At 53.1% G+C, this 9683-nt stretch overlaps 1 protein-coding gene across 2 annotated transcripts in view; it reads right to left on the bottom strand.

Moving 5' to 3' along the window:
- Positions 1 to 8028, bottom strand: part of STMN4 (stathmin 4) — a 16803-nt gene extending 8775 nt beyond the window's left edge. For both annotated transcript variants that reach the window (XM_044450364.1, XM_044450365.1), the window contains exon 1: positions 7934 to 8028. The gene's annotated coding sequence lies outside the window, so the exon portion shown is untranslated. The remainder of the gene's footprint in view (positions 1 to 7933) is intronic.
- Positions 8029 to 9683: the final 1655 nt, after the last annotated feature.

The following is a 9683-nucleotide window of genomic DNA, read 5'->3' as shown; positions in this document are numbered from 1 at the left end:
GGGAGGGGCTCCGGGTTGGGGAATCTGCTCCATCCCTGCGCCACAGGCACAGCCACAGTAAACCTCAGCATCCCCACCTGCCCTCCAGATTCCACCACAGGGACTCCACCCAGCCAGGTACCTCCTTCACCTGCAATCCCGACTGATGCGGCGACTGATGCGCCAAGGGAGGCCCAGCCCGTGCTCCCACAACTGCTGCTGGGCGCGCTGGTCAGCTTTGCTTGTGCGGGGACAAGATCTCCCTCTAGAAGTCCCTCCAAGGCTGCCCCAAGGAGGAAGGCCAAGATCTCTTCTCACTGATGCCAGAATGTAGGACAAGGAATAATCAAGCTGCGACAACCCAAATTGAGGCTGGACATCAGGAAAAGCTCCTCACGGTCAGAGCAATATGCCAGTGGGACCAGCTGCCCGGAGAGGTGGGGGGCTCTCCCGCACTGGAGACATTCAGGGCGAAACTGGGCAGCCACCTGAGTGGGATGGTGTGAACTGGTGTCCTGCACCAGCAGGGGGTGGACCAGATGGCCTCCATGGCCCTTCCGAGTCTGCTCTTCTACGATTCCATGGAATATGGGTGCTTGTTGCAACAGGGCTGGTTCAACCCAGCTGGTCCTCAGTTGTGCAGAGGGCTGACATATTTTGGTATACTTTTTTAATCATGGCATTGAATTTTATTTTAACTGCCGTTTCAATGGATTTTCCGCACCACCCTGTGATTTGGTAGTGGATGCTGGTATATATTTTAAACAAATAGCGATACATAGCAGAAAGCCCTGGTCTTTATTCTGGGTGTGCAGGCCAAAGTAGCAGGTGCGCAACATTCCTTGTTTTCTCAACCATTTATAGGGTCTCTGAAAACTTTTACCAGAAGCAAAACTGCAGCAGGGTCTCAGCCCCTGAACCCTTTGAAAGCTACTGAGAGTTTGTGGTGAGAAGGTTGGACTGGGACTCAGGAGATCCAGGCTCTGGCCCCCACTCAGCCGCGAGGCTGCTCAGGTGACTCTGGACCACTGCCTGGCTCTTGGCCTAGCCCACCTCACAGGGTTGCTGCGGGGATACAGAGGAGAGGAGGAGAATGAGGATTCTGCGATCTGCCCGGGTTCCTTGGAGGAAACATGGCGGGACGCGAATAAGTGAAGATCCATTTCCCCTCCTGCCATTTGTCCACTAAAGCTTGTCTCCCCAGCTTGGAAAATTCCCCTCCCTTGTGAAAAAGGTGCAGTGAGGGCAGCGAGGTTTCATGCACATCTGGCAGATGTTTAGAAACGCTCTTCATTGTGAGTTTTCATGCCCTGCGCCTGAGCTCTGGCAATGAGAAGGAGCAGGAATACGGAACTCTCTCTCATCCTACTCAATCCAGCAGTCAGTGTTCTGGCGGTCTCTAAACTGGATTGCCACAACATACTCCTTGCAGGGCTACCCTGGAATCACAGGAGAGGAGCGTGCGGTGGGCGGAGGGCAGAGGGTCATCAGATCCAGCCCCCACTCAGTGCAGCAACTTCGGCTGTTGGGCAGGTGAAGTGAGAACAGCAGTAGCAATGTTCTCATGCCAGGATACAGCACTGTGTTCACCGTGGAAAAGCATCCGATTCGGGTGCCGCAGCTCCTTACAGTGGCAAAGAGGCCCCATGAGAAGCACTGAAATAACGGTTGACTCAGCAGCACCTGACGGTTTGGATCGGCACTTTGAGCAACCTGCAAGGGAAAGAGGCCCAAGCGATGGGAGCGGCTCAGTGTCACCGCTGCTCAGCTGAGAAGGCGTTAAGTCACTGGGTGTTAAGGAATCGGAGGTGTCTGGGGCCACCGGGCTGCCATCTTGCTCAGAAAGGGAATGGCAGAGAAGCACAGCAAAATGTCACGGGGGAGAGAAGGGAAGGACTCTCAAGGGGACTATTTTTCTTTTTGGAGCAACCGACCCCCTCTCCTGCCCACATTGTGCAGAACAGCTGAGTTTTCTATGCATCTGGTGTGCAGGAAACAGAAAAGTTTGCCTGATCGGTGGCAACTTATATTCAGAATATTGGCACCGAAGCCAAACGTTCCACATCCTGCTTAACAGCATTTGTAGCATATAGTCAATGACTTCGGCATGTAGGTTCAGAATCAGCTCTCCTATGTGGTATTTGATGTTCTACGAACTTGAGCGCTTATTTTGAAGGTCCCAAATGCAAGGTATTCCGTGTATACGTGGCAGTGAAGAACATGTGTGGTATCTTGGCTCCCGGGTAAATTTCAACGATCTTACTGGTTCTGAGGCAACAGAAATGTTGGACGTGTCCTAAACAAGCTTCTTGGGATTGCCAAATTACAGCTAGAGATGGAAAGTCCCAGCCCGTCATTCACCAGCCTCCCTTTCCTAACTCTGCCCTGACATTTGGTGCTGGGAGAGAAGCAGGTCCTGGAAGAGGTGGCGGTTGGGTGGCTGGAAGGGATGACAGAGTTAGGTGGTGTTTGCTTTCCAAGCCTTCCCCTTGGCAAGACCACCTCCATGTTCCGCGGGAGACGCTCCGGAGGATCAGGCCTCCCAGCATTCATTACCTCCCCATCTGATACTACTTCTGTCAAATGCCAGGAATCTTCCCCCTCACTGGTTACATAAGTGCCGGCAAGCTGCAGCTGCACAGAAACTTCCCGGCCAGGAGTTGTGTGGGTGGACGGAGCTCTCGACCCCTTTTCAAGTGACTTGCCCACACGGCAAACAAAAGACCCACATCCACAAACGTGCCCTTGTTTTCCCTTTGGCGTTTGCCCACATTCTCAACTGCATCAGCAACAGGCATGAGAGCCACATACCAGGTGCGGAAAAAGTATTAGCACCGTTTGCGAAAAGTGGCCTGGCCTTGGATCCACTTATGCATGTCTCACATCGCGCCCGAGACCATCGGCTGCATTTACACAACGAGCGAGCGAGCGACCTTGCACGATTACCATGGACTGCCTTTTTTACCATGAACTGCCTCAGGGAACACCGAGTGGTCTCTCCTTATTATGGTTTCCATCCTCCCTGCTGAGTTCCCCCATTGTTGGCACATATCCCATCTGCCACTGTGCTTGAAATTCATCTCCAAGTGCATCGCTCCCTGCCTCTGTCACCTGCCACTTCCTCATTGGTCCACCCATAGAGACTGTATGGCTGGAGTAGCTCCTGGGGTTGCCACTCTTTCCAGAGGACTCTGTGGTATTTGCATACCAGGACCATGGAAACCACGATCCCAGGTTCAGACAACACAGCAAGCCATGGTGGTCCAGAGAAACCATAGAACAAACTGTTGCTTCTTATTGTGGTTTCTAAAGACCAAACTTACCATGGAGACATCTCTTATCTGGGTTCAGATAACGCAACAAACAATGGTAAAAAAACCCTGCCATGGCTTGTTGTGTTGTTTGAACCCAGCCACTGTGCAAGACACATATAGTAATAGTCCTGTGTGTTCCTGTTGTGTGCAACTTTGACAGAACCCCTGCACTGAAAGGCAGCCAAGAAATATTTTACATAAATAATGCCGCTCACACAAGATTAGCACAGAAAAGTCATTCGTTTGGTTTTGGCAACCAAACTCTGTGTCCTGAAGGATGGGGTTCGGTGTTACTTCGCTGAATGCATGATCGCACTCCGGTTTGCAGGGAGACTGGGGACACTTCTGGGAGGTGTGGGGCTGAGCCTAGTAATGGTGTGGGGAAGAGATCCCACTCGTTCCCAAGCGTGAGAAAAATATCTTCAGAGGAGTGGCAAATGCTTGGAAACAGGGTTTCCTTCCTGGCTCCTGCACACATTCCTGACCTGAACTGTACCAGTGAAAACAGGCTCTGTCCCTAAACCTCGCCTGCTGTGCTCAGGTGAGCTGTTTTTCCTAAAATGCTTTTTGGTTCTCCTTTGGTGGAGCCACCTTGGATGTTCTATTTCAAACAGAAAAGCAGGAAGCCCTGCTATTAGATCGCAGGTGTGCAGAAGCAGGCTGGGGTTTCTCAGCGGTGGGAGAGGAGGCCCCTCGGCACACACACGCTCTCAGAAGCAATCTTGCCACCCCACTTGGAAGATGGCGCTCCTTTCATACACATCTACCCTCCAAGCACGCGTGGTTTCTCTCCACTGCACACTTTTCCCTCTCCGAGATGTTCAGGAAACCCTCCCCTCTGCACATTTTCGCCCAAGTCTTAATTCGCACTGCTGAAGTGCCAAAGCGGCACTCTTCCGGCCCTCCAAGGCGAGCCGTTTGCAGCTGCTCCGTGCGGACAGACAGGTGTGCTTTCCTTTGTTTTGCCATCACGTGCTCAGAGGCTCTGCCAGCAGCTCTGCTTAGCCTTGGCTTGGCTTCCGAGATCTGCCCCTCTTCCCTGCACTGGTCAGATGATTCCTGCGGTTTCCACACTAAGAGCTGGGGCAGCGGGGTGGGGGGGGGTGGGGGGGTGGGATGCGCGTTTGGAGAGGAGGAAGAAACTGATGCAGGTGGGAGGCAGGCAAAGAGATGCTGCTCTCCTTTCGCCAGGGATGCTCTGGGGCTGAATAATAAGGGAGGGGGAGGAAACCACAGCCCTGCATAATATAGGATGAGCTCATTCAAGCTGAAAACAAACAGGGAGGAGGAGGAGGAGGAGGAGAGGAGGAGGAGGGAGGGGAGGGGATGCCGGAGACCTTGCTTTGCAGGCACCTCAAGGGGCGATCTGGAGAGCATCAGTGCGCGCATGAGTGTGTGTCTCCGCATCCGCCTCATTTCTCTGTCACTTCTCTGAAACTAGTTGCTCCCACGCACATGGCCAATACCGGGTTAAAAGAAGAGCCCCACATACCCCCACGGTACAATCGGAGAGAATGAATGAAATCGATGCCCACCGCTAAGGAAGGGGAGGTCCATTCTCTCCTCCAGCAACTCTTCCACTCCCCCACCCCACCCCCGCCCAAACTATTCCTCCTGCACTTTGCAGGAAAGTGGTGGAAATGGAGGAGTGGTCCTTATCACATGGTCGGTCTCCATCTTTAAATGGCAGAATCAGGGAGAGGAAAACTCACCCCCGCCTGTTCTTTCTGCTCAAAATACCCTTCCTTGGCAGCATATAAAGCAGCTGGGAGGGAGGGAGGGAGGGAGGGAGAGGGAGAGATGCTTCAGCAGGAAGAGAGCTTTTTATCCATAATTGGGCTTATTTCGGGAAGGGTCTCTCTCCCTGCCTCCTTAACATGCCAGAGCAGGGTTCAACCTGTGCTTCAGTGGATAGGAACCGAAAGGGAGAAGGGGGCTTCTCTTTCCTTGGGGTCGCTAGTGCAGCCTTCCCCAAGCTGGGATGAAGTGCAGCTCCCATTATTCCTACCCAGTGGACCAACTGGAGGCAATGGAAGTTGCATTCCAACACATCTGAAAGGCACCAGCACGGGGAAAGCAAAAGGAGGGATCCAATGAGCCAAGGAAGAGGCCCCCCCCGGCACTCCCCCCGCCGTTCTAACATTGCCCGCAGTTGCAGAAGAGCAAAAGCTGGGGTAGAGAGCAGCGGCTGCTTTACACCACAGGCAAACGCCTGCCGGAGCTTTAGTGTGCCACAAGAGGCGCCTTCCTGCTTCGAGCTACGAGGAAGGAGCGTCCACGCTGTGGCTGGGCAGGTGGGCGAAGGAGAAGCGTGGAACCCACAGACAGACATGTGCTCAGTGGCATAAGACGGGCGAGGAACCCACAGCCAAGCGAGGCTTCCCAAGGAGCGCGTGTTTGGCGACTGCCTGTGCAACCTCGGCACTGGCATGCTTTCCCCTAAAGCTGCGGGGAAAGCGCTCTGTGCATGCTCTCGGCAGCGGCTCTGCTCTCACTGCTACGCATGTTCCGAAGCTGAGCCATGGGAATTCAGCCTGGCTCTTCTGGAGCTGGACGAACCGGCTCCTCATGACTATTAGCCCTCATGCAGCGCTTCCCTCAGAATGGCACACGCTCTTTGGAAGGGCACATGCTGTGCGGGAGACAGGCGGCCAAAGTCGCTTTGGCCTGTGGAAGCGCAGGAGAAGCGGAGCTGCCTCGGGGCTCGGGGAGGTCTGCCTCCCTCAAAAAATGGAATCGGGGGTGCTGCTGGCGAGATTAGCCTTTTTTGGCACCAGGTTAAGACGGCTCTTTATGCCAAGGTTGTTAAGGGTACACTTGATTGCCTGTCAAGGAGCTTCAAGGGATTGCCCATCCCAGGCACAGGACCATTCTGTCACAGGACCATTCTTCACCTTCTGTTTCAGCTGTTTCTAATTCTTTAGATCTCTTTTATTTTACTGTTGGCATGTACTGCCTTGTCTATGGGGCAGAATAGAAATGGAGGAGGAGGAACACAATGATTTTGAGAATGAAGAAGAGTACCTTTTGGCAAGGTAATGGTGGAGGGAAGGGACTTCACTTATAAGGCTGGAGAACTACTGCAAAGTGGAATAAAAGGGCTATTTGTCTGTCACAGGATGTGGAACACCTTGAGAAGTCAGTAGAGCAATTTTTCTTGACCTGTTATTGAGATTGTGGACATGGCAAACTATTTCCCCACCCCAAATAATTGTTTATCCAGGTAATCCAGATTCTGCACCAAGAAAAGTGGTGACTTGGTCAAATAATGTGGATGGGAACAAATTGCTTAACTGCTCTTATTTATTTTTTTCGTACTTTTTGGTTTTCCGGGCAAAAAGAAATGCTGCTGGGCACACAAGCCCCACCCTTGGCCATAGGAAACTTGGGGCTTTTGGAGTCTCTGCTCCAGCTTCCGAGATTTCAGCAGGTGTTTTGTTCATATTTTTCCAACAACACGTAAGTAATTTCTGGAAGTTAGATTTGTGGTTTTCAGGACATCGACCGTTAGCCAAGATACCTCGCTGCGCATGCATGTGCGCGCGCACAGGGGGCATGTATGCCCACAGAGCAGCGGCAGACAAGTAGCCGCGGCGGCTCATTGTTAAGGCGCATCGTGGTGAGTTCATTGCAGATTCGCAAAGAGAAGGTGGAGCAGCGGCGGCGTCCGGAAAGTGCCCCCCCCGCCCCGCCCCGCCCCGCCCCCACGGCCCCAGCTCCAGCACACGGTGCCCAGGCCTAGTGAGGGCTGGCACCCCCCCCCCCCCGCCTTGCTCCCATCTTTCCAAGCAACGCGGGTTCGTGCGGTGGTGTCCCTGCAACACGGCCCTCGCTCCCGGCCAGCTTCACCAGGCTGGCGTTTCGGCTCCCGACACAAGACGTTATGTCGTGCCGTGAGAAACAATGGTGCTAGTGGGACCTTATCGCGCGACTGATTTTGTACGTCCACGGACAGAGGACCGAAGGCAGCCGGTTCTCGAGAAGCAAAATGTTCGGAAACACAGCTGGGCACAAGCAAAACTAAATGGTGAGAGGGGAAAGGGGAGGAGGGGCAAAGGACTCGGGGAGAGAGAGCGAGAGAGAGCGAGAGAGAGAGAGAACAAATGCACATGGATCGGGTGCCCATTCAATGCCTATGCGATGGGTGATGAAAATGATGGGTATTACAAACCTCCCCAAGAGCTTTGGCTATGGGGCAGTGCGCAGATGACGGCGATGACGACAACAACGAGAAATATTAATAGATGGGTGAAAATCAGTCTGGTCGCTAGAAAACAAGCATGATGTGGACAGAGAATGGTAATACAGAGGCACAGAAACAGACCTCATTACAGAATACTGTGCGGAGAAAAAATGGCATTTGAGCGGATGGGAGCGTTCAAGGAATCCCCCCCCCCCCCCGCCTTTCAAAAGCCAGGAGACGGAGGCTGCGCGGGGGTCCCGGCCCAGCACCGTCTTCGCCATGCCTCGCCTCCCAGCTGCGCCCCTCCCTGCCTCCGAGGGCCCCCCTTTCCCCTCCTCCCTCGGGAAGGAACTTCTGCGCGGGACAGGGCGCTTCCCCCCCTCCGCAAGTCGTGCGGCGCTTCCTCGCCCGGCTCCTCGTGGGATGAGGGCCCTGCCCTGCGCCTGCCGCTACTCACCCCTCGCAAGCCCGGCGCCGGGTCCTGCGTCTCCCAGCTGCTCGCTCGCTCGCTCGCTCGCTTCCTGCCTGCCTGCCTGCCTGCCTTCCAGGGAGAGACGCGAAAAGCCCCGCTCAGCATCCACCCGGCTGCCAGGCTCTCGCCATGACATCACCTCCGAGCCCGCGGATTGGCTGCCATCACCGGCGCCGCTGATTGGGCGGCCGCAGCTGGGGGAGCGGGGTCGCCCGAGCGGCTCCTCGCTGAGCCAGGTGGGCCGGGCGAGGTGCCGCGCGAAAGGTGCTGCTCGCGAGGCGGGCCCTCCAGGTGCGGAAGGGGCCGGGGGGCCGGGAGGGATGCTCCGGGGACGACCCGGGCCGCCCCACCGCTGCCGCCGAGGCACCGCAAACCGGTTCCACGCTACTCGCCGAGCTGGAAGTGCTTGTCCAGCCCCTGCAGAGAGAGTGGGGGCTGCGTAATAGCATTTCCTACCTGAGCCGGATTCCTACCTCTTTGCCCCAGGACAATTTCTTCAACCCAAGCTCGGCTGAGGGGTGTTTTGTTTTTATTATTATTATTATTATTATTATTATTATTATTATTATTATTATTATTACATTTCTATGCCGCCCCTTACAACACGATAAAATACATTGAAATACAATAGCACATAATAAATTACCATTAAATACAAAAATACAAAAAATACATTGATTTACAAATATAAGATTAAAATTATCAGTATTTAATTACTGTTACGATTGATTTCTGGGTGAGTGCTGTGGGGTTGCATTTAGTGCACTTGTTTTACAAAAAGGAGATTGGCAGGAGCGTGTGTGTTGCAGAATCCAAGAGATTACATTATACATCCAAGATTAAGGTCACCAAAGCCACTTAATCTTGAAAGGTATCGGTGGGTCACAGAAACAAAACACAGACACAGCACAAACATTCAGACATTATCTATGCTGACCCATGAGAAAAATATCCAAAATCCACAGCTGGGGACACTGCCACTGCCCTAAAACCCACTTTTCCATCAGCCTTACCACTGCAATTTTAGATAGATTATAATGTCTGGGATTCTTTTGTTGAAGGCAAGTAGGGGGAGGTGTCCTAAAGGGGCACAAAATTAGGCATAATGTGGAGAAAGTGGATAGGGAGACATTTTTCTCATAATACTAGAACCGGATTCACCCCTTGAATGGCGGGGGATTCTCCTGAGACACCCAAGTGCTTCAAGTTTCATAGCACCATAAAATCCTATGTGCGGGACTCCAAGGCAGACCAGATGCAATTGGATTAGCCTGGCAGGAGCTGTTCTTGAGAGATCCATGCGCTCATTCAGCCCAGTTAGATGATCCTTGCGCATTTTCCTGTCCATCTTGAGCTGCATCCTGTTCCTTCAGCTGGTGCTTCCCTTCATTCGGAAGGTCATGGATCTCCTTTCGGGAGAAGACTGAGCCAAAGTGCGAGTTGAGCACGTCTGCCTTTTCTCTGCCATCCGTTACCATTTCGCCATCCACACGGAGTAGCTGAACCCCATTTCTTTGCTCTGGCTTTTGCTCTGGACATATCTGAAGAAAGCTTCTTGTTGCTTTTGGCATTTCTTGCTCTCCTCAATCCATTCCTAACTTCAGCCTTCCTGACACCATTCCTGCAACTCCGTGCTACCTGTCTGCATTCTTCCTCTGTAGTCCGTCCTTCTTTCCGTTCCCTATACCTGTCCTTTTTTGTTTTCAGGTCATCTGTAAGCTTTTTATGTAGTCAT

This window comes from Varanus komodoensis, unplaced genomic scaffold (assembly GCF_004798865.1).
Source record: "Varanus komodoensis strain SLA01 unplaced genomic scaffold, ASM479886v1 scaffold64, whole genome shotgun sequence".
Lineage (NCBI taxonomy): Eukaryota > Metazoa > Chordata > Lepidosauria > Squamata > Varanidae > Varanus > Varanus komodoensis.
The sequence above is the reverse complement of the archived record's forward strand: the minus strand, read 5'-3'. Positions and strand labels throughout refer to the sequence as shown.